The 24,788-nt window shown below is 38.3% G+C and overlaps 1 long non-coding RNA gene across 1 annotated transcript in view; it reads right to left on the bottom strand.

Annotated features, from left to right (window-relative positions):
• Positions 1-24,788, bottom strand: part of LOC140848907 (uncharacterized) — a 314,939-nt gene that overhangs the window by 153,652 nt on the left and 136,499 nt on the right. The gene's annotated exons all lie outside the window — the stretch shown is intronic.

Here is a 24,788-nt window from a genome sequence, read left to right as displayed (position 1 = left end):
TGAGGTGAAAATATTTTACAAGGAAGAGCCCCACTCAGCTCTCAACAAAGATGAAATTTGACATGGAAACTTCATAATAAGATAAAAGCAAATATTAGTGACCAACCAATTAATAATCTTTAAAATCTATCATCTTAATAATTGTTATTTATAAGAAATCTGAAATCTTTGAATCAATGAAAATTTTTTGTTTTTATTTAGGTAAAATTTACATGCAGTGAAATCCACAGACTTAAATGTGTAGTTCAGTAAGTAAATGTAAACCATCAAGTAACCAACAACCTTAAATAAAAATATAGAAGATTTCGATCTCCCCAGGAAGTTTTCTCATACATCTTACTAGTCAATCCTGCCAACCCCAAGCCAACCACTGTTCTGATTTCAAAATCTCACCATACATTAGTTTTATCATTTCCTGAATTTCATAGGATGGAATCATACAGTATGCACTCATCTGAGAGGTTTCTTTGGCTCATCCTATTAAGATTTCATTCACATTGCTGAGTATTATTTGCTCCTTGTGCTTATGGCTAACTAGTACTCCATCATATGAATATAGCACAATTTATTCATTTCCTTGTTGATGGACATGGGGTCATTTCCAATTTAAGGCATTATGAATAAAGTTGCTATGAACATTCTGTATAATTATTTTGTGCACATTTTCATTTCTTCTAGCTAAAAACATTGGAAAGTAATTGTGCAGTTACAGAGGTTATTTATTTATGCTCAATTTTATAAGAAAGTACCAATTTCCCAAATCATTATGACATTTTATACCCCCACCAGTAAGGCACGGGAGATCCAATTTTTACCTATCTTCACAAATATTGGGTGCTTTCAGTCTTCTTAAGAAAAGCCATACCAGTCATTCTGAAAGGCTATCTCCTTATAGTTTTAATTAGTATTTCCCTGAGGGCAAATTATTCTGAGCCCATTTCTAGGTGCTTATCAGCCATTTGCCTGTTTTCTTTTTGAAGTGCCTGCTCTAGTCTTTTGCCCATTTTTCGAGTTGCTTGTCTTTGTTAATATGTAGGAGTTCTTTACACCTTGATAAAATCATTTGGCAGATACATTTTTTAAATAATTTATTTCAACCTGTTTCATGTCTTTTCTTGATGGTGCTTTTTGATTAGCAGAAGTTTTTAATTTTGAAGAAGTCTCATGTAATCAGTTTTAAATTCTGTGGTTCATGCTTTCTGCATTCTAAGAAATCTGCCTATCACAAGTTCATAGTGATATTCTAGGTTTTCTTCTAGAAGATTTACGCTTTTTGTTTTAAATTTATACCCCATCTCAAATTAATTTGTATGTGAGGAAGTGGTCAAGATTCATTTTTTTTCCATACATTTATCCACTTGTTGCAGCACCATTTGTTGAAATTATTTTCCATTTTCTCATTGAACTACAGTGGCATCTTGGTCAAAAACCAGTTGACTGTAAGTGTGTGTGTGTGTGTGTGTGTGTGTGTGTGTGTGTGTGTGTGTGTGTGTGTGTGTGTATAGACATATATAGAGATAGAGAGACTCTGTTCTGTTGATATATACTTATACATTTATATCCTTAGGCCAATAACATATTGTCTTAATTGCTGAAGTTTTCTATGGTTTTATAGTAAATCTTGAAATCAGCTAGTTTAATTTATCTAATTTTCTCTTTTTCAATACTGCATTGTCTCTTCTAGGAAGTGACATCTCAACTATACTGGTTCTTCCATCCATGAACAAGGTATAATTCTCCTTTATTTAAGTTTTATTTAATTACTGTCACATTGTTTTGAAGTTTTCAGTATAGAAGTCGCTAAATTTACTCCTATTTATTTTATGAATTTTGATGCTGTTATTGTTCTGTTAAATTTTACTTCTAAATTTTTGTTGCTATTATTCAGAAATACAAATAATTTTATCATTTGGCCTTGTATCCTGTGACTTTACAAAAAAACACTTATTAGTTCTAGTAGTTTTATGTTATTTTCTGAGGGTTTTCTTTACACATTATTAAAACATCTGAAAATCGAGACCACTTTTCTTCTTCTCCATCTTTATTATGCCTTTTCTCCCCTTTTACTTCATTTTCACTTCATTTATTTTCTCTTCTTTTTCTTTCAGTTGTATCTTCCTAGCTAAGACCTCCAATATAATGTTGAATGAAATTTGCAAAAGTGGGCACCTAACAGTGGACATCTCACCTCATTCCTCATCTTAGGGTAAACCTCTTCTGTTTTTTACCATTAAATGTTGTAGGTTTGGTTTTATTTTTGTTGTTGTTCTTATTGTTTTAAGATTCTATTTATCATGTTGAGGAAGTTTTCTTCAATTCCTTTTACATTTCTCCTAGTATGGATCTGTTGACAATGAAGTCTGTCAACTTTCATTCATCTAAAAAAGGTCTCATTATTGCAGGCCCCCTTTTAAAGGATATTCTCACTACACGTTGAATTCAAGCCTGATATGTTATTTTTCCTTTCTGAACTTTAAATATATCATGGTATTGTCTTCTGACCTCCATTCTTTCTGATGAGCAGTCAGTCATCATTCTTATCATGGTAATGCCTTTTTCTTTCTTTTTTTTTTCACTTTTTTAAATTTTCCCTTCTGGCTGCCTTCAAGATTTTCTCTCTTTATCTCTGGTTTCAAGCAAGTAGATTATTGGGTACCTAAGTATGGTTTTCTCTGTGTTTATCCTGTTTGAATCAGATCTGTAAATGGATGTTTTTCACCTACTTAAGAAATTTGGGACCATTATTTCTTCAAATAGTTTTTCTGCCATTCTCTTCCTCCTTCAGAAACTGTAGTTCAATGTGTCTTATACTACTGGATATTTTCCCAAGGATCACAAAGGCTTGGTTCTGCCCATCCTATCTGTCACTCTCTGTTTCAGTTTAGGTAATTTCTATTGACTTTTCTTGAACTCTACTGACTCTTCATTCTGCATTATCCAATATGCTGTTAAATCCACTCATGAAGTCTTTATTTCAGACATTCATTTTGCAGTTCCAGAAATTCCATTTGGTTCTTTTTCATATTTTCCATTTCATGCTGTTCATTCATTTTGATCACCTTTTCCTTTATATGTTGGATACTGTGAATGATGCATTGTAGAGATTTTGGATTGTACTGTCTTCCTCTGAAGTATGTTGAGTATTTTTCTGGCAGTCAAATAATTTACTGGCAGGTCCTCTTAACCCAGTAAGACTTGGTTTTAGGCTTTGTTAGGTCGTTCTATTTCAGCATATTCTCTAATTCAGTATGTGGCTTTACTCTAATTTATGTCCCTTACCTCTAACATCTGGTCTTTGGGATGTTTCAACTGAATGTCAGCCCACTTTGGCTGGGCTGGAACTTCAGTGTCTTCCAGTGTTGCGTGGCCTATGGGAGCTCCAGTTAGCTTTCTGACCCCAGTAGCCTCACTTTGTGAAGCCTTACAGAGCCTTTCCCTACACATGTACAGCTCAACTCTTGACAAAGGATTCAAGGGGAACCTATACACAGACTTCTGGGCCTCAACTCCTCCAGGGTCCTCTTCTCTGGGTCACTGGCCTGCATATTCCAGCCACCTTAGCAGACCTGAACTCTGATCTCTGCCTTTTCAGCTAAGCAAGACTGGCATTCTCCACTGGGCTCACCTCTGAGCCACAGTCTGGAATGTGCTGCCAATCAGAAGGACGGAATAAACATGAACCTTACCTCTTATTTTTCCTTCCAAGGACCACAGTCTTGTGCAGCCTATTTCCAAAGTCTGAATAAACTATATCCCCATATAATTTCTCTAGTTTTATAAGTATTTACATAGGGGGTTAACTTTAATACCAGTTACTCTCACATGTTCAGAAATATAAGTCCAATTGGGTAACTCATCAATTTATGATCTTGTGCCAGAGTTCACTCCTTCAGCCTCAGATTCCTCTCTTGGAAATTTATAAGTTGTCTGTAAGGGGCTACCTCCTCTAAGATTCTAAGATTCAGTAATATCTTGCTTCAGAAGTTAGAGCTATCTCGGGTCATAACCTCATTCCTTATACATGCACAAATGGATTTAATTAGGGCCAGCACTTGACTACCAATTTGACATTTCCCATTTATCACAGGTGTGGTATGATTTCTCAAAGTTAAAAAAAATTAATAAATCATTTGGGTTGATTATAACACAATATCTTTTATATGTCTTCCTTTTTTTAAATTAAGGCATCATTGATATATAATCTTGTGAAGGTTTCACATGAGCAACATTGTGGTTCAAACATTCACCTATATTATCAAGTCCTTCCCCACCCCATTACAGTCACTGTCCATCAGCATAGTAAGATGCTGTAGAGTCATTACTTTTCTTCTCCGTGCTATACTGCCTTCCCTGTGACCTACCTATATTGTTAGTGCTAATTATAATGTCCCTTAGTCCCCTTCTCCCTCCCTCTAAACCCACCCTTCCCAATCCCTTTAAATACCTTTCATGAAATGATAGAATAAACTTACTAGTCTTGCGAAAGACTAGAATTCATAAGCTATCTAACAAATATCCATTTCCCCAATTTCCCTTTTTTTTCTTTTCTTTCTTTCCTTACTGACACTGATATTTATACATAAAAGTACATTTGAAGGGTTTTTAGGCAAGAATACATTTGTTCCTATAAAATCTTCTATGTAAAAGCTTTAAACTTTTGTCTAAGAGCTCTCTTGAAGGGTGTCTTGATAAACATTCTGTGTGGAAAACACAACTTTTTCCTGCATTAAGCAATTTTTATTGAAATTTTCTTAAACTTCACATAGTCATTTCAGATGATTTAAAAGAACCCCAGAGACAGTAAAAGAAGAGCACATCTGTTATCCTCTCTGTTAATATAAGTGTCTGATTGTTTCATGTCCCACAAGGCATATTCCCACATAAAACATGACAGGGAGAATGAGTAGGAATGACTGGAGTGCAATGACTGGATTTGTGAACATCCCACACAATGACCATCAGTCTACTTATGAGATGATGTGCTAACAGTACCAAAAATGAGCAATGGCAACCACTCAGGACTATAACAACAGAGGGGGCATTTGGACACTGAAATCTGCCTGGAGAGAAGACATTTACTGACCCTGCTCCTAGGAATCCCAAGGCCTCAGAGCCTAGTTCACAGCACATCTTTCTCTTTCTCAGTCTACATTATAAGCACACCAATTGCAGAGCAACTCCTGACTTTGAGAGCAGCATGATATTTTTACGTGTGCAGTTTTTTGAAATAGAGATATCCTAAGGTTGATTTTAAATATACAGGTAAATGAACACTTGTGTACAGAGAGTCCTCACACTGCACAGTAAAAACGACCTTGCAAGCTAAAACCATACAAGTCTTCTCAATAATCTGTGGGGAAAATTATGATGACCTATAAACATTTCAGAAACAATAAATAATCTCTTACTGTCAACTATGTAGAGTGAAACGAAAGTTTAAAAATTAATACTTATTTTGTACACTGTGACTGAAAACATTTCATTGAAAATTAAAGTGTCACTTTTTGTAAAATTCTTATCAAGAGTAGATTTAACAGTGCTTGCCTTTTTCTTATCACAGGATATGAAGCAAATATCTTTTCTGCCTTATTGAATTGTTACATTCAGTTTCTAAGTGTGGGTCAGCTTATAAACCTTTGTTCCTTGTGATTTAAACATTGTGTAATATCTCCAAAAGTTCTTTAATGTGGAATTTCTCTGGTTTTGGGGTTTTGGAGTTTTCTTCTTAACCTCTGAGTCGCCTTCATCTGTTTCTTTATAGCCACTTTCCAATTTCACTTCCACCATCATCATTTTTTTGTTTAATTTGCTGCACTTTCATCTTTGCTGGCCAATTCCCTGTTTCAATGATCGACTTTTATAAAATGTCATGTGAGTTTGTCAGCAGGAGACAAAGACACACCACCACTCTGTGCTTTGCTGTCTGTGCATATGAACTGAGTAACAGCTGTACAGTTACCAGTCTCCGACAGATATCAAATTAAGTGCTGAGATTGATCACTCATGACATGCATCTGTTTTTTACATCATGATTTTTGGGCTGAATAGGTAGCAGTGAATTTTGGACTTCAGACAATTACTCATGGTTCATAAACCATGGTGACTAAAATTTGAGCCATTTTGTTGGGGGACTGGTGTTAGCTAACTCAACTAGTAACTGAAATTCATGCATATCTGAACTACACAGTGAGGACTGCCTGCATTTAGAGAATTGGTTTTATTGTTGATTTGAGTAGACCTAAATTTAGTCATTGGGTATTTTCTTTCTGCTTCAGTGGATTTTATAAAACTTCTAAGCAAAGTGCATGGGGGGCTCTTTGGAATGTAGAGGGAATAAATCTCAGGCAAACCTCAGGTATCAAGGAGATAGAACAGTTCCAATTTGTATGGAGCTTAATGTCTATTTCAAATCTTTATTTCACCAAGTAGCAAAATTTATTATCAATCAATACACAACTTCCCTTAAAGTATATCTATCTGGGACTTATGCCTGAATTCAAGAGGCTTACATAATGCCAGGATGTGGTGGTGGGTCAGGTAAGAGGGGTTCCCAGTCTCTAGTTATCGGCTTCTCTCAACACCAGCATGCAGTGAGCTACTGCCTTCCCACATGGACTTGGCTCTCGGAGAGCCAAGACGTCTTCTGTTCATCTTGACTATATAGTTCTTCAGCTGCCCCAGTTCTTTGGCAAGTCTAGCAGTTTTCTGTGACCTAGAAAAGTGTTTTGGATCTCAAAGCCAAGCTGGGATGCTCAGAGTCCCTGCAGGAGTCTCAGGTTCAGACAGCTCATTCTAGAGGTCCTCTGCTCTCTCCCTAGCAAACAAAAAAAACAGAATCTTGTGCTTTTCAGAATGCTTCCTGAAAAAGGGACACTAGCTTCTTCTTGGCTCTCCAAATAAGCTTGGGTGTTCCTTCAATGGCTCTCATTCCTGTACTAGGAGTAGATTCAAGAAGCCCTTTCTCAACTTCCACAAGCGTCCATCCAGCTTCAGCCTGATTCTCTTCTCTTTTACATGTGGTCCCTCACTCACCAGCAAACATTACAAGAGTAGGAGGATCCTAGCTCTGACAATGAAGTACCTTAGTATCCTTCCAATCATCTTATCCCACGCCTAGATCTTTCTGACACCCAAAAGCCAAAAATTTGACTCCTTTCCCTTGTCTACCATGAGGGGTTCCACTATAATGAACCCCTTCTCAAGCAGCCGATGATGCAAGATTCCAACTTGAATGGGAGAAGGGCTATGGGGTAAAAAGAAATAGAAGAGAACACATGAGCTAACATGTTTCTTTAATATTATTCCACAGCAAGAGAAGATACACAGTGTGGTGTGGTGGATATGAGCTTAAACAAAGGTTTGTCTGCTTCCTGAGTTTAAATCCAGATTTCACCCCTAAATATTACTTGATCTCTTTGAGTCTCAGTTTCATCATCTGAAAAACTGAGAATAATGGTTCAGACCTCTAAGATTTTTGTGGAAATCAAACTTTTTTGTGAAAGGCATTTAGCACAGAGCCTGGCAGATAGCAACTGCTCAATAAATGTTAACCTGTGTTACTAAGAGAAACAGCATCAGTAGATAATAGAAACCAAATTTTTTGAGGCCACATATCCTGAAAGTACCCTTACAATTATGCAACTTATTCTCAGCTGGGCTGTGATTACCACGAGCTTTGAAAAAGACCACAATCCTACAATTCCATGTTAAGCCAAAGAACTAAACCGTGCTGAGAATTTTCTTTACACAAAATTAAAAGGAGAGGATTTACTGTCTTTTAAGAAGCATTCTGTGATTACACATTGCATGCATCCTGTGTTCTAGAATGGGGTAATTGTATGAATTTGAGTAAAAAGTATTTTTCTTTATCATCAGCAGAGTCAAACATTTAGAAGGCTACCAGTTGGGCCAATCATGCTAAATCCATGTAAATTAACAGATTGAGAGTGAAGAATCAGGAATCACAAAAACCAATACTTTTCCCTCCTACTCTTTAATGATTAATATGCTTGTAGCACCTGGGAAACAGTCATCACTGCCATTGCTGTCCATCATTTCCACTGTGTTTCTGGAACAGTTTCCTAGAAGTGTGTGTGTGTGTGTGTGTGTGTGTGTGTGTGTGTGTGTGTAAAGGGTGAGGGCAAAGAGAAAGAAATGGTTTTGAAATGACCAATAGGATATAATTTATTGAAGCATTAAACAAGGTATTGACAGCTTTTCTTAGTTTTCCTTATCAGTATTGCAAATCTGGATAAAAGTATAGCAAAACGCAATAAATAAATAAATAATCCACATCTCAGCAATTGTCCTCACTGAGAAAAGTAACATTTGTTAAAGCTGAACATACAAGCAACACAGTTAAAGAGGCATTAAATCAGGACAAGCCCAGCAAATAAATCATAGACTCCAATCTATCCTGAAATGGAAGGAATTTGGGAAGAACCATTTCTCAGCTCCTGCTTATTTTTTCCAACTTTGTATGTCTGTTTTCTTGCCAGATTGACCTCTCTCCCCCTTCTTCTGACAGCAGCACCTCAGGTTTGCTTTGGGGACACTGCTGCTCCCCCAAGGCATGAAGCCTGCTGTGAACAAAGCATCTCCCTGCATCTTTCGCTAAAGACACTCAGGCTCTCTCTTTTGCAGGAATTTAGATTTGAGCAGGATGATGCAAGGAAGGAGGTCACCCAGGCGGACCCGGGCCTGTCCTTCTCCAGCGGTGGATTTCGAACATCCCATTGAGCCTTTACATTCTCTCATGCTTTTCCTTTAAATACTCCATTGGTCAAATAAGCTGGAGTCAGTACTGTTGCTTGCAACTGAAGAAACCTAGCTTATAGACTCTGCCTACTTAAAACTGTCGGGGGAAGAGAGAGAGTCCTCCTGTGACTATGTACTCATGAGTTCCATGCCTCAGTGAAGGACAAAGTCATCAAGACAGGCATCTACTTCAGAGCTCAGCCAAGCATGCAAGTTGGGGAGAAACAGGAGGTGAACCCATAAACTCATAAATATGTAAAAATGAAAGTGTTTATTAAAAACACAAATATTTTTAACTTTTATTTAACAAGTTTAGGTCATGATATAATTTTAAAGGAATTCTTAAAGGTTAGTTTTGTTACATCTTAGTCTTTAAATGTTATTTACCGTAGCCTGATGTTTGTGTCCTTATTTATGTCAAAACCTTATCCCTAGTGTGGTGGTATTTGGAGGTAGGGCCTTCGGGGGGTGATTAGGCCATAAGGGTGAAGGCCTCTTAAATGGGAACAGTGCCTTTATGAAAGAGACCCTGGGGAGTTCCCTTGCCCCTTACACCATGTGAGGACACAGCGAGAAGATGCTATCAACCAGAAACCAGGCCTGCCCATCTTGAACTTCCCAGCCTCCAGAACTATGAGAAATAAATGTGTGCCTCTTATGCCACCTGGTCTACAGCGTTTTTGTTAGAGCAGCCTGAAATGACATTACCAGACAGTTCTCAATCTAATATTGTGCTTCCTTCAAAAAGCACTTACGTTTCCCTCATTAAAACATACAAAAAATAATAGCAACAACAGGGAGCTCTGCTTGCCTAGAGGCTTGTGGTTTGTGGCAATGCAGTCCACCATCTCCCAGGGAGGAGCTCCCGCAGCGGTTTTTGACTTGAACACACTCACATGAGGGAAAGGGCCCCTGAGTTATCTGAGCCTCCTGGACAGATGTCCCTCTGTGCCTCTTACAGACACATTCTCTATTTCTTCCACATAGCTTCACTACCAGCGACAACCATCCAATCGGCCAAAGGACACTGTGAGACAATCTCCCACAAGCCCCCTGTGAGCAGCCCAGTGCACCAGGAAAAACCAGAGCAGCCTCTCTTTCAAATGGCAGGAGGAGCCCTGAACAATAAGTTTTTAATCATTCATTCCAGAACACTTTGAAGCTGTAAAAGTTACTATTAGTCCCATAATAGCATAATAGTAAAATTACTAATTAACTTCCCTAGAAACTTCCTTTAAGCCCTTTCAAAGAGGCTATATGTTTTTCCCCAAACTTTAAAAAAAATTAAACCAAGCAAATCTTGCAGGGCTTTGTATTTTGTTTTGAAGAGAGTTGAGCAGAGGTTGTATCATGTTTTACAAGGCTACTGCCATCGGTCATTAATTCTGATATTTAATAATTCTTAGCTTGGTTTCTCTCTCAATATCATGGACAGTGTAGACGAGCATTTAACTACTGACTTTTTAAACTGCCACAGCTCCCAAACCCTGTCGGCTGAGAATGAATGAGGTGCCACACCAGACTACTTCTTTGCCGACAGGCGTAATACTGTCCCTTCTAATGCACAGACCTCAGACCCTCCTTCAGCCTTGTTTCCTAGGGCAAATGGTCATCCTGACACAAGTCTGGAATTCAGCAATTAAATTCTATATTAGACAGTTCCTGTATGCCTGACACTATTTTAGGTACTCTGGTGCATATAAAATAGTAGAAGGTAATGTTTGTTTGAAAACACTGTAGCAATGCCACCAAATTTCAGGGCTGGTATCTATTTTCCTGTGAAGATCACATCTTCCTCTTTCTCTGAGCTCACCACCAAGTCACTCTTGGGTTACCAGCTTCTGCAGACTGCACTGTCTCCCCATCCTTTGTAAAAGAACCAATAAGACATAGAAATGGCAAAAAAAAAATAACAGTAATAGTAATAGTGAATAATCAGCCAAGAAAGAAAGGAACCACAGTGCAAGGATGCTGGCTCGAACCCACTTGCTGTGCAGTTATCATGAATGATAGTGACCCAAGTGTTTATTCTGAGACTCACAATGACCTACATGATCATTTATTTCATCACTCCTTTAATTGACTTCAGTTACTCCCCACTTCTTAGACACAAAAAACCCTCTCAAGTGTCTGAGATGGGTAGAAGTCACAAAGATGAGAGGAAGTCCATGGTCTTGCTGCTCAGTGTGGTCCAGGACCAGAAGCATTAGCAGTACCTGAGGCTTGCCAGGAATGCAGAATCTCAGGTTTCACCCCAGACCTACTAAATCAGAGTCTACATTTTAACAAGATCCACTGGGTGATTCCTCTCCACACTAAAGTTGGAAAAGCTCTGGTCTAGAGCATTTGATCATTTGAAAGCACTTTCAAAGCTACCTGGGGTTCCTGGTTGTGATTTCTAGCAGGTGAAAGAGAGAATTTATAATGCATGTGCACATCTTCCCTGCAGTACAGCATGAAGCCCTAATTTGTGACTGAAATAAGAAGATATCTTAGAAGATCTGTCTCTACTGATAAGAATTGTCAGACCATGAAATTTTTCACATCATATATGCATCCACTGAAAGAAAAAAATTACATGCTTATCAAATTTAAAATTGTCACATTTATTTTAATAACACTTAACACGAACATGAATTATGCAACTACACTAAGGAAAGAATAAGGAAAATAAGATGAGTTCCTATAAAGTAGCTTTGTCTCCCAAATGTGCCCAAAACAATACCTTGGACAAACACGACTTTCCTTTTTCTCTTTTCCAAAATATCCCATTAACCAGACTTCACTTTCTCTTTCAGGCAAACTGCCCTTGCCAAGTGGTGATTTTGTGATATGCTTAAACCCATATGGCTCATTCCATTATAAAGTGGCCGTGAAAAAAATGAAGGGAAAGAACACAGATTTCTCTTAAAGAAGAAATTAAGGGCACCAAAATAGACTTAAATGAGGCTATCGCAAGGGTTAAACCTACATTCTGTGCCCTCCAAAAATCTAATGAAATGTGGGCCTTCTGGGAAGGATGAAGAAAATTTTAGAGAAAATGAGGACTCTAAGGAAAACAATCTCCACGGGTTGTTCAGGAGGAATAGAACCTACCTGTGGCATTTAGGATTTAGGTTAAAGATAAGGAAGTTTCCTAACAATTAAGATTATTAAGTGCATAAATTAGCATTATATGGAAAGTTAAGAGGACTTAACTTTTGTTAAGTGTTAATAGAGCTTGCTTCCTTGAAGTCATCGAGTTGATTTATTCTTAGCAGGGCTCTTGTTTTAACAATAACAATTGTTGCTGTTGTCACTGATTTGTGTAGTACTAGTAGTAGTTGTTATTATTATGACATCAATGCCAGTTGAGCACTAACAACATACCAGGCACTGTGCTTTATACTTTACATGCATGGTAGGTGTTTTTATTTTTTTTGCTTTTGTGAAATACTTATTTTTTATCAAAGTATAACTGACATTATAACATTATACTAGTTTCAGGTTGCAACTGCAGGTGCTATTATTATATTCGTGTTACAGTTGGAAAGAACTGAGTCTCTGAGAGGTTGAATGACTCAGCCAAGGTCACAGAAGCAGCCTGGCAGTGGCACCAGGATGCACACCCAGGCAGCTTCCCTCCAGAGTCAGCACACTGGGCCACTCTACTGCACTATATGGCCTCCTGATACCCATACATCATGGCAAGCCAGACTGGGACCCCAAAGCTGGATTATGATGGTTTGCTATGACTTTAAGGGAGACTATAGTCCATAAGTCGTTGAGGAGTATTAAGATAACGTCTGGTTTACCAGGTGGTTGAAACATCTAATTTGCTCCTTGTCTGTTCAATGTGTCATCAGTCACTATGCACAGCCCACAAGCAGAGAGCTGATGTGGACTGCCTCTGGGTTTCCATATGCCTTATGCCATCCACATGGCCTGCACCATATCAACACCCAGAAACAGTGCAGTCCTAGAGACATTCTGGGCCTCCCTCTCCATGATCTGTCAGCATGCAGGCCAACCTGAACAAACATATCCTCTCTTGCAAGTACACACAACCCAATCATGAACATCGTCTTCAGAAGGTATCTTCAGAAGAGACTGAAACTGAACTGATGCCTTCATACTATAAATGCAGTGGATTGTTTCTAGTATCTACCTAGATCAAATAAAATAACAATAACACAGAAGGCCCAGCCAGTGTGCAGTTCATCAGAGGTACTCAGCAAATGTCAGCTTTTTTCTTTGCCCCTCCTTAATCACACAGCTCTCACATATTTTATTCTGCTTCTGTTTTGGAGGGTGGAAAGGCATGGTCCCTTTAAAAAGCCATGTGATAGGCCACTGTGAAGGAAACAGAAATACATTAAGAGTGACAGGACATCAACAGAGATATTTAGAAGGTGTCTCCACTGTATAAAAGGTAGTCCAATTCCACAAAGGAAAAGGAGGGGAGTACACATCAAGACCTAACACAAGAAAAGATCTGAGAGCTAATGCAGAGATTTGACACCTGCCTATTACAAAAAACCACTCTGTTCCGGAAGAAACCAGGAAGCATTTGAAAACACTGAATGCAAAAACTTTCCTGGACTATTACCGGTGGCATACTGCACATGCAAAATACAAACTGACCAAAAACCATGAAAATGATCCAAGGGCTCGCAGGAAGTTCCAAATACACGAATGATTAAAGTGGGTTCAGACAGCATTCTCCCCTGTTCAGAAGGTACATTAATTGTCCTTAGAGGTTTCAGAATGGATTCCTTGGTTACAGGGAAAGTTACTAATTTATGTATTAGTGTTTAATTATATTTTGTCTTCTAAAAATGTTACTGTAGCAAGTGAGATGCCCTGTTTTTCTCAGTGAAACAAGTCTAATGTCTATGCCTCTGTGCTCTAGAGAATCCATAGAAAGCAAATAATATAAAAGGAATGAGAAGTTCTCTCTAGTGAGGTGTTAATCACATTTTTGAAACTCATGTCCTCTTTTGATATGTACCAAAATCTCATGCCTTCTTTTAATGTTCTCAGAGGAAAATTAATATTCTATTTTGCATTGAATCAAAGCAATGGAACAAAGTGATGCTTTGTTTGCAAACCACTCGGCCCCCTGCCTCCATGAGGCTATCAGAGGCAGGCAGAACAGGAGAAAAGTGTGCCCCTGCTCACTTCTGCTTGAAGAATCATTACCCTCTACTCATCCCCAAATACTGCTGGCTTTTAGACAAAATAAATATTCTCTTTGGACACATCTCAGAGTTCCAATCTGGTTGACTGTCACTGAATACCCACGATCTTACAAGAAGCTGAATTCTGAAGGTACTAAAAGAAATACGCAAACTCTTCTGGTTTAAAAATAATTAAATCTTAGCAACTGCATGTGTCATTTTTGCGAAGGTAGCTGGTAGTTGTTCTGACTCTTGTGAAGCTTTTCTGACATCGCTCATATTTTACAAGTTGCTGGAACATTTTATAGGTTGTCACTTTCTGTCATCATCTGGATTTTTTTCCCCCTGGAACACACTCAACACGTGAATGCCTCTTCCGAGTTACCATCATTTGTTTCCATGGAGTGAGAAGGCAGCATGGTATTCTGGAAGGTTCCAAAGCCTTCGACAGCCCCATGTTCAAATCCTGAATCTGTTGATATCTGGGGGAGCACATTGCTTAACCTCTCACAGCCTCACATTTCCACATCTGAAAAATGAGCTGAATAATTTCCCCCTCTCAGGACTACTGTGAGAATTATGAGAATATATTTAAAGCCTCTATCATGGTACCTGACACATAGTAGGTACTTAGTGTAATTTTTTAGTATCTACCAAGCTTATGGAAAAGATTTATGAACATTACAATTTTTAATACACAAGATATTGAGTACTCCTTTAAGAAACCAAAAAGAGTTTAGGTTTTTAACATGAAAAGTACTGTGTGTCTAGATTTAATGAAATGTGATCTTTACATCTAATAGTGATTATTTTAAATGAATGTGAAATATTGTTACCTAGGTAATATCCAAAAGTAATTCCCCAAGTCAGAGTGAAAGGAGATGCAAAAATTACTTCAATAATTACCAATTTGTTTCCAAATGCTAGTTTCCTTGTCATATTATATAAATTAACCATACAATGCCTGCCCCTGGTGTATCAAATCTCTGTATTTTCCAATATACCAACTAAAGTTAATTTAGAACCATTATCTAATACTACCAAGATACCACCAGCTTCAGGAATTCTGATTTTTTTTTTTTTAATTTTAGCTCTTCCACTCACAGGGTTTGGTCTCTCATTCGTCACAGGGGAACCCGACTCTCTCCTTGAATCCTTCCTTTCTCACCCTCAGGCGGTCACGCTCTGCTCAGGAGCAAAGCAGGAAACCGCTGCTGACTGCAGGAGGCTCGGCAAGCCCCGCTCACCCCACCATAAAGTACGAGAAAGGTGCAAAGCATTACAAAGGTGGAGTCTAATTGTTTTAAGCAGTGAAAAAATTTTAATGACAATGTTGAAACATTTTCCCATCAATCCAGATAAACTATGATTAAGCCCATGTTTACATACTGTCAAAATGTCCAGAAGAAAAATGTCAAATTCGATCATCTTGATGTTTTACTATAGGAAATTAGCCATTGTAGGGCCAAAAAAAATCCTACGCCATGCTAAGACATAATGCCATGTGGGGAATAGGAAAATATACTAAAATTTGATTAAAATACAATGGGGAAATAATTTAATTTAAATTGACACGGTGTCCCTTGAAATTTAGAATTTAACATATGTGCAAGTTCCTGGCATAGTATCTACCCAATATAATTGCTTAATAGATAATATTTGAATACTAACTCAAATTTATCTTCAACCTGCTATCCTATGTCTGATATATTATTTGATTAATCTTACAGCTATCTAAAGAATTTCCTTAATATTCTGGTAAGGACCTACCCATATTCTTGTGCTCTGAAAAAAGAATTCTCAGAACAGAAATACACTAAAGCTTTCACATTTCCGTATATGCCAGTAATAGATGTGCAATTTCTTAAGAATGTCCATGGGAACCGGAAATGTACTGGGTGCCTTGAACTCAATCTGAGCACAGCGATGCATCCAAAATAAAAATCTAAGTATATGAAGCACTAAAAAATAATGATAGTTTCTACTGTAGGTCTGGAGTTAGGAGCATAGGGGAATTGCACTGCATAATATGCAGCAGGACCTTCCTTAAAAGTCTTCTTAGCATTCCCCAAAGTTATTCCTGAAGGCAGCTGTGCCCCTCCCTCTTTTCTCTCCATAAATTCTCCCTCAACTGCTTTCTCCATCTCACTCCTGTGCTACTCCTCTACCTCCTTACTTTTCTCTCCCCTCCTTCACCGTCTTAAGCAGACAACAAAGACGGAAGAATTGCAAACACTGGTTGGAGCTCCCTTGCCTCAAATCCTTGGGGCTAAATGTACTCAGAACTCAGAATTTTTCAGATTTTAAGATTAGTATAATGCATGTCCCACGTAATTTTGTGTTCGGGAAATGAGTAAGTATCCTGAAATCAACACATTAATGTTTAGGCAGTAAAACATATGAATATTCATATTAAGTCATATTATAAAGTTCAGGTCAGGTTTTAGACTAAATGAATTTTGGTGATTTCAAAATTTCAGAAGAGATTATAAATCTATACTTCTGAATTAATATTTTACTTTTATTACTATCACATTTGATTTTATTAAGTCAATAAAAATTATTAAGTGATGAAATTGTATTGCCAACAGGATGGGGTAACCCTCACTGAGCACCTACCATGTGCTGAGCACTATTCTAGATTTGTACCCAGTGAACAAAACAGATGAAAGTCTTGTTCTCATGGAGCTTGCTTACATTCTGGGAGATGTGAGGGGGTGCAAGGAAGAGACAGGTAACAGACAAGCAATTAAAAATATAACCTAGGGTCTGATAGTTAAAGATACAATGAAAAAAGTAAAGCAGAGGAAAGGCAATGAAGAGTGACAGAGGGTGGGGGTAGTCAGAGAAAGCCTCTCCAGGCAGATGGAATTTGAATGCAGACTTAAAAGGCATTAACGGAGTGAGCCTTGTGACTTCCTGCAAGAAGAGTATTCCAGTCTGAGAAGAGACAACCGCCAAACTGGGGCTAGGGGACAGGGTCATAAAGTTCTGTTTGAGGAAGCCAGTGTGGTAGAGTGCCTTGAAGAATTAGGAGAGATCAGGGTAGTGAGTTCTGATGAAAAGCATGGTATCTAGGTTCTTAAAATGGGAGAATGGTGAGATTGGGCAGGTGACTGGAGCCATCGTTGACTGCTGGTGACAGCAGGAAGATAAGTAGACCATGACTAGGTAAGAGATGTGAGTCAGGCAGGGAGGGAAATGAGGTTGGCAAGGGGCTGCCATGCTGCCAGGGAGTCCACACCAAGTCTCTAACCAAGCACTGTAGGACAATGAAGGAAGGCAGGAGTGCAAGCAGCAGAGGGCAGAGGCCCTGTCCTAAGCAGGACAGTGGGGAACAGAGAGTAAACAGATAGAGCTTATGGAACTGTCGATCAAGATGATGCTTGGCCATAGGACAAGGAAAAATCCATTGTCCAAAGCTGGGCTCTTTGGCAGAACAGGTCTGGCAGCCTAGGGGATATTAATGCTGAGTTAGCCAAATGCTTAAATCCTCTTAGAAGTGCTTGGATCAGTTCTGCTAGCAGGGGCAGGACCTGGGCAGGCAGGGAATTGGGATCATTACAAATCTCTTCTGTTTCTGAGTTCAAGGGCAGAGTTTCTTAATATTTTTGCTCTTTCAATTACCTAAACAGTCCTATAGAGACCTATGAAAATGAGAAAAAGTACCCTGCATCCACTGATGAACAGTGGTAGTTGATAACAAGGGAAGGAAAGAACTGGGGTAGTAATGTGGCAGGAAGAATTGATCTTTGGGAAGAGTATGCTGGTCTGTAATAATAGGTGAAAATGGAGGACAGAAAGTCACAGGATACAAAATCAATATATAGAAATCTGTTGCATTCTTATATACTAACAACAAACCAGCAGGAAGAGAAATCAAGAAAACAATTCCATTTACAATTGCATCAAAAAGAATAAAATATCTAGGTACAAACCTAACCAAGGATTTGAAAGACCTGTACTCTGAAAACTGTAAGACACTGATGAAAGAAACTGAAGAAGACAAAAATAAATGGAATCCCATCCCATGCTCATGGATAGGAAGAATCATTATGTCAAAACGGCCATCCTGCCCAAAGCACTTTACAGATTCAGTGCAATCCTTATCAAAATGCCAATGGCATTTTTCAATGAACTAGAATTTCATTGAAATTTAAAATTACAATGAAATGGCAAATTTCAATGAAATTTATATGGAAGCACAAAAGACCCATTTATATGTGGAATCTAAAAACAAAACAAGGCAAAATGAACAAAACAGTGGTGAATTCACGATTACTATGGGGCAGGGATTGAGATGAAATAGCTGAAGTGGATAAAAAGACACAAAATCTCGGTCATAATATATTAGTCACGGGGGTGAAAAGATAGCATAGAGAATATAGTCAATAGTTCTGTAACATCTTTCTAGGTTGACAGTAACTACAATTGGTGGGGTAAGCATTTAATAATGTAGGTAACTGTTGAATCACTAATGTTGTACACTTAAAACCAATATAATATTGTCTATCAACTATACTTCAATTTTTAAAAATTTAAAAATATCTGTGATATATATATATAAAAAAGAAGAAGGAGGAAATGGAGGAAAGAAAAAGACTTCAGCCCAGAGGAATGACGATGGCCCCACGACCACTGTCAGTAATGATGGCAAGAAAGCAGTCATGACAATGATCATTATTACCTTCCACTGACTGAATCATTATTTGCCAGACACAGTGCTAGGTACATCACATATGATTTCCAAACCTATGGCCATGAAGGCGTTAGAAGAACAAATAAATGGTATTATTTCTTGGTATTGTTTACTGGCTACTGGCACTCTGAGTGTGGACCCAATTAAGGAATAAGACCCAAGGATCATGCCAATGTAGATTAAAATGTCAGTTTTAATTATAAAAAACAGAACTACACAACCTGACTTAGATTTGATGTCAAATGGGCTTCTTAATGTATCTCCCACAAAGGTAAGACTTTCTCTACAAGCATAAGACCTATGCCTGTAGGCTTAGTTCACAGCAGAAAAAGGAAAAATGGGTGCCTGCAGCTGCAGAAGAGAGAGAAAGGGAGAGAGATCAAGCAAACTACCCACTCAATAAATGATTCCTCGTCCCAGTGGGAAAAGTGAGAAAGGGAGAATATGGAAGAGTTCCTCCCTCACTTTTATCCTGGGGAGGAAATATGATAGCCTTTGTATGGAAGGGTGTGAAGTAATAGCCATTTGGGTCTTTTCCATATTTTTACAGACAAGCCAACTGTAGTTCTAAAGTATGAGTAACTTACCAAGTCAAAACGCTGGGAAATAAAGGAGAAGTCTGACTCAGAAATCCTAGCTACTTTATACTATGTTACTTAAGAGAAAGTAATAGAAAAAAATAACTTAAAGAAAAAATAATCCTAAAATTTCTATGGAACTGCAAAAGACCCTGAATAGCCAAAGCAATCTTGAGAAAGAGAACAAAGCTGGGGTCATCACATTTACTGATTTCAAAGTAATTTGTAATTACTGTATCAAAAGCTATAGTAATCAAGACAGTATGGTTCTGGCATAAAAACAGATACACAGATCAATGAAACAGAATCAAGAGCCCAGAAATAAACCTACACATATACAATGAAGAAAAAGCAGTCTCTTCAATAATGGTGCTAGAAAATTGGATATTCACATGTGAGAGAATGAAACTAAATCCCATCTTATACCACACCTAAAAATTAACTCAAAATGGATTGAAGGCTTAAATGTAAAACCTGAAGCCATAAACGCCTAGAAGAAAAAAACACAGGAAAACGAAATTAATCTTGCCAATGATTTTTTTGGATATGACACCTAAAGCAAAGGAACAAAATAAAAAATAAGTAAGTGGGGCTACATTGAACTAAAAAGCTTCTGCACTACAAAAAAAAAAAATGACCAACTAAATGAAAAGGCAGCCTATAGAATCAAAGAAAATACTTGCAAACCATACATCTAATTAGAGATTAATATCCAAAATATATGAACTCATACAAATCAATAGCAAAAAATAATAATAATAATCCAATTAAACAGTGGGCAGAGAATCTGAATAGACATTTTTCTGAAGAAAATATACACATGACCAATAGGTTCATGAAAAGATGCTCAACATCACTAATCATCAGGGAAATGCAAATCAAAATCATGAGATATCACCTCACACCTATTAGAATGGCTATTATCAAAAAGACAAGGGATAAGAAGTGCTGATAAGAATGTGGAGAAAAGGGAATTCTTGCACAGTGTTGGTAGAAATGTAAATTGGTAGAGCCACTATGGAAAGAGATTCCTAAAAAAATTAAAAATAGAACTACCATATGCTCCAGCAATTTAACTGCTGGGTCTATTCAAAGGAAATGAAATCACTGTCCCAAAGAGATACCTACACCCTTGTGTTCACTGCAGCACTATTTATAATAGCCAAGACATGGAAACCACCTATCAACAGATGAATGGTTAAACAAAATGTAATACGTATGTTTATTTATATGTATATACATAAACACACAATGGAATATTATTCAGCCATAAAAAAAACTATAAGGAAATCTTGCCATTTGAGACAAAATAGATTGACCTTGAGGGCACAACGCTAAGTGGAATAAATCAGATAGAGAAAGACAAATACCATATAATCTCACTTATATGGAATCTAAAAAAACCAAACTCATAGAATCAGAAAACAGATTGGTGGTTGCCAGAGGCAGGGAGTCGGGTGGAGGGAGGGAGACTGAGTGGAGATGGTCAAAACTTAAAAACATCCAGTTATAAGATAAATAAGTTCTGGGGATATAATGTACATCATGATGACTATAGTTAACAATACTACGCTGCATAGTATAGTTTTGCATAGTTGTTTCAAAACAATGTTTGGAAGTTGTAAATCTTAAAAAGTCATCACAACAAAAAAAGCTTGTAACTATGTGAGGTGATGGATGTTAACTTACGTTAATAAACAATATCATTTCACAACAGATATATATCAAATCATTATGTACAATGTATACTTCAAATTAACCATGTTATATGTCAATTATATCTCAATAAAGCTGGAAAAAATAATTTTAAAAAGAAATTAACTTCTATTTTTAGATTCTTACATGTTAATGGATCACTATACAGAATGCAAATAAAAAAAGAAAAGAAAATCAAGAACACCCACAGCCTTTGTGTATATCTCAGTATAGAACCTTCCTGCCCTTATATGAGAGGTCCTGTCTGAGAAAAGGCTTGAACCAGGTTATTACTGAGAAATTTCTGAGGGACTTGGATAACAAGAACTGTCAGGGAGACAGGGCCCAGGACCCAGAGAATGAAGCTAAGAAGTAGTTCTGCAGACTCCAGAGACACAAAATCCTCAGCAACTGCCTGCCAGAAGTCAGCTCCCATCTTCCTTCCCGTTTGCTCCACCTGGGTATTGACTGGGTATCCTTCCCTTCCTGTGGCACCTGTAGTGGAACAGCTGCCTCATCCATCATAGTCCTTTCTGTTCCTGAGGCCTCACTCCTGTGCGCTTGCTTGTTTGGCCATTCCTGGTTGCTGGCGTTGCCCGGTTTTGGAGTACTTCCTTCCTCACTTGGACATCTGGAATTGGAGGCTCCCTTTTTTCTAAATGTCTGTCTGGCTTCCAGCTCACTGCCTGCTCTGATCCTCAGTCTTTTGCTGCTTCCATCAATAATTCTAACACCTGGCTTTCAGAAGTAGGACATTCCCATTCCAGCCTGCTGACCTCTCAAAACCAGGTTTTATCCAGAGTCTAACCTGTCCCCATACCTACCACCTTTTCAGATTCTTCTTCAGGCCTGGATTCACAGCTCCACTGCCCATTCAATGTCTACAGTCAACAGCCTTCAGTGCCCCAAGTTGACACCAGTCTTTTCCAGTTTTACCAATAGACTGGTTAGAAACTGAGAATCAAAGACATTTCCAAAACCATATATTTTGAATTGTAACCTGTTCTTATTGAGAAGTGGCATCTGTCACCTATCATGGGGAGTAGAAGCTGCCCACTGCATCTTAGTATCTGCATTGCCAAGGAGAACACAAGTGTGGTGAGGCACAGGATAAAACATTTTACTGACATAAAGATACAGACCAAGATCAGTTTCAGTAGCAGGCATTAGTCCCCCTGGCCAGTGGTCACTCCTAGCAGCCACAGGGCCATTGACCTGCATGCACTTTGTATTGCGGAATGAAGGACTCCATCCCCTCCCCACAGGGAATGGACACAGCAATGGGGTGGCCAGGTGTCATATGACACACACACTAAGCAGAACGGAGGAGCACACACTGAGTCTGAAAAAAGGGAAAGCTGTGTCCACACAAGGTAACCAGTCCAGCACAGGCTGAGAGAACTCCTCATCTCTTAAGAAGTTTCCAGGCCCAAGGTCCATTCCTATGCAGATGAGTGGAGGTCAGAATACTGCACACAGGGGACTGCCTTCTCAACAGTTCCACTTCCACAGTTACTCAACTTAAAAATAGTATTATTTGTATTGTTTATAAATGTGTTATCATTCCTCTTCCAATAGCAATATAAATCTCTCCCAATGAGTGAAACAGTTTATAAGACATGGATTTAAAGAGCTTTTCTTATGAATTTGTTTTCAGCATCACCTCCATATAATATAGATTCTCTTAAACTCTTCTGAGACAATACCGTCCCCTCTTCCTGAAAATAAACCATCAACTTGGCATGAGACCATAACCCAAGTGCTTTGCACTGTCACTTATAAGATTATAGGCACTAGTGGAATATAGCTTCTTGGACAAATTAGTATGATTAGAATGATTACATTAGAATCAAATTAATCAACTAAGTTAAAATTACTGATTTGGAAAATTAGCCATTAAAAAAAGTTCAAATCAGTGCCTACATTTAGAACTTGACTAAAATGGCTGCAAGCTTTCTGTTAAGAACTTAAAGAATGGGTCCTTGAGCCCACACCACAACTCTGTCCAATGTCACTGCCAGAGCGATGAAGAGCTCCTCTGTGGGCCTCTCTAGCTAGGAGCACACAGGGAGCCAATGGACATAAGCTGCCCTGCCGTTCTGAGACATGTTCCCGTCCTGACAGCGAGAAAGTTTGGCCCACAGGACCTGAATCCAAGTGGAGAAAGGGGAATAAATCTTGAATTCCCTCACTGTCCAAATATTCCGATTTAGGTGGCTTTGGGATGTGTACCAAAGATCTTAATGAACTTGGAAAAGATCATCAAACCACTGGAATGCACTCTTTAAAATTCAATTTTGAAATCACTTCTAGGAACTGTACTAAAAGGAGCACCTCTGAACCTGCTGTATACAAAGAGTGTATATACACAATATACACACACACAAGCACATATAATTAGCTCAGTCTGTTCAGTCTGTAGCAGAATAAATGAATAATGTGCTTTTACTGACTTGGCACATGGCTTATTAAAGCCTTGGTCTCTGAAACATCACCAGCAATGTAACCATCTCCAGTGTCTTGGTGTTAGCAAGGAACTAAAAATCACAAGTTTCTGAAACCAGTGAAGAATCAAAGATCCTTGAAATCTTGCAGGGGGTTAATCTGTTATTGGGCACTATTGAATCAAGCTGAAGAAGGACCTCAAGGGATGTGTTTATCACACCTGCAGTGTTCTTTTAATGCAAAGCCACCTGACCCAAGAGACAGGTAGAGTAGACCTCTAGCAAATCATATGGTACTTCTGGCCAGGAAAGTGACCCTTGACCCATTATCTAACACCAAAAACATGACATTCACCCATATAGTAGGGACTGATAGACAAAAGAGGCTTTTCTTTACAGTGAAAAAAAAAAAAGATCTGCTTTTCTTTTTCTCTGTTCAAATGTACTGGGTTTTATAGCACAGTGCTAGACCCACTCAATACCTGATTGAAATAACCCAAGAGGAGGATACAGAGGGAAAGCTGAATTCAGAATGCTCTGTGAAAGTACATCTGTTTTATATGAGACACACAATCTGTCTCATTCCAACCTGCATTTCTGGGTCACTTGAGACATTTAAACTGCACTTATAATTAACAGCTATTTTTAAACAGCGAAAAAATAGAGCACTGGTAAGGTACAAAAGCATTAAAATTGCCCCAGTTTCGCTTTTCAATAGGACACACCACTGCAATATGCTTCAAGATCAAAGAGAGCTCAGAAAAAGAGAAAGCGAGAGAGAGAGAGAGAGAGAGAGAGAGAGAGAGAGAGAGAGAGAGAGAGAGAGAGAGAGAAAGAGAGAGACAGGCCTATCAGTGGGGATAAATTGTTCCCATTATGATGTTGTAAGAATAGGGTTCTTTCAATTGAAACAATTTAATAACCACATTCATTACATTGGTGTCCACTTGGTTTTATCTGAGCAGTTTTTGCATAACTGGAGAGCAAGTTCAATTGAGCTTATTCTCTAGAAATTAAGATGTGCAGGGTTTGACATTCAGAAATTAAGCACTAATAGCCAACCAAGCAGTTGTCTGGAGATCCCCCTGGATGTAATGAGATCTGCCCACCACTAATTATGTCGAATGCAAATACATTCTCTAAAAGACCTGCCCAAATTTTCATGAGCTCATTTTAAGGCAGTTAACGTTATATCAGGGTGAGGATGGAGTATCAGAGTCTCTTTGCAATATTTTATAGAATCACTTTGCAAGGCGTCGCGTGCTTAGCAGGAGTATAGCATTGCCATCTGTAAACTTGTTTTTCCCTCAGCTATCAACAGAGGGAATCTTTCAGAGCGCCCTTCTAACATTCTGTAAGATCAAGACAACCAGAATCATGACAAACACCACAAGTGCTGATTTGACGAATGAGGGGATCATTGATTTAGGAGGGGGAAAAAATAACTCGTTTTCCA

The sequence above is a fragment of the Manis javanica genome, chromosome 1, assembly GCF_040802235.1.
Source record: "Manis javanica isolate MJ-LG chromosome 1, MJ_LKY, whole genome shotgun sequence".
NCBI lineage: Eukaryota > Metazoa > Chordata > Mammalia > Pholidota > Manidae > Manis > Manis javanica.
This window is presented reverse-complemented; position numbering and strand designations above follow the sequence as displayed.